Here is a 1,276-nt window from a genome sequence, read left to right as displayed (position 1 = left end):
ATTATATATAATATGTAAATTACATATTATATAATACATAATATAATATTATATAAACTACATATTATATAATATTAATATTATAATTATAATATTATATAACTTAGACCATTATATTATATATGACCATTATATCTACTACATGGGCAGGAATCTCTTAGAAGAAATGGAGTAGCCATCATAGTAAACAAATGTCTGAAATGCAGTACTTGGATACAATCTCAAAAACAAGAGAATGCCTATTCTCTTCCAAGGCAAACCATTCAATGTCACAGTAATCCAAGTCTATGCTCCAACCAGTATGGTTCTATGAAGACCTATAAGACCTTCTAGAACTAACATGCCGAAAATATGTCCTTTTCATTATATGGGACTGGAATGCAAAAGTAGTAAGTCAAGAGATACCTGGAGTAACAAGCAAATTTGGCCTTGGAGTACAAAATGAAGCAGGTCAAATGCTAACAGAGTTCTGCCAAGAGAATGCACTGGTCATAGCAAACACCCTTTCCAACAACGCAAGAGAAGACTCTTGTGGTCAATACTGAAATCAGATTGATTATATTCTTTGCAGCCAAAGATGGAGAAGCTCTATACAGTAAGCCAAAACAAGACTGGGAACTGACTGTGGCTCAGATCATGAACTTATTGCCAAATTCAGACTGAAATGGAAGGAAGTAGGGAAAACCACTAGATCATTAGTATGACCTAAATCAAATCCCTTACAATTATAAGGTAGAAGTGAGAAATAGATTCAAGGGATTAGATCTGATAGACAGAGTGCCTGAAAAACTGTGTATGGAGATCCATGACATTCTACAGGAGGCATTGATCAAGACTATCCCCAAGAAAAAGAAATGCAAAAAAGTAAAATGGTAGTCTGAGGAGACCTTACAAATAGCTGAGAAAAGAAGAGAAGCTAAAGGCAAAGGAGAAAAGGAAAGATATACCCAATTCAATGCAGAGTTCCAAAGAATAGCAAGGAGAGATAAGAAAGCCTTCCTCAGTGATCAATGCAAAGAAATAGAGGAAAACAATAGAATGGGCAAGACTAGAGATCTCTTCAAGAAAATTAGAGATACCAAGGGAACATTTCATGCAAAGATGGGCTCAATAAAGGACAGAAATGGTATGGACCTAACAGAAGCAGAAGATATTAAGAAGAGGTGGCAAGAATACAAACTTGCCATATACAAAAAAGATCTTCAGGACCCAGATAATCACGATGGTGTGGTCACTCACCTAGAGCCAGACATCCTGGAATGTGAAGTCAAGTGGG

Source organism: Bison bison, unplaced genomic scaffold (genome assembly GCF_000754665.1).
Source record: "Bison bison bison isolate TAMUID 2011002044 unplaced genomic scaffold, Bison_UMD1.0 scf7180017864356, whole genome shotgun sequence".
Classification (NCBI taxonomy): domain Eukaryota; kingdom Metazoa; phylum Chordata; class Mammalia; order Artiodactyla; family Bovidae; genus Bison; species Bison bison.
The sequence above is the reverse complement of the archived record's forward strand: the minus strand, read 5'-3'. Positions refer to the sequence as shown.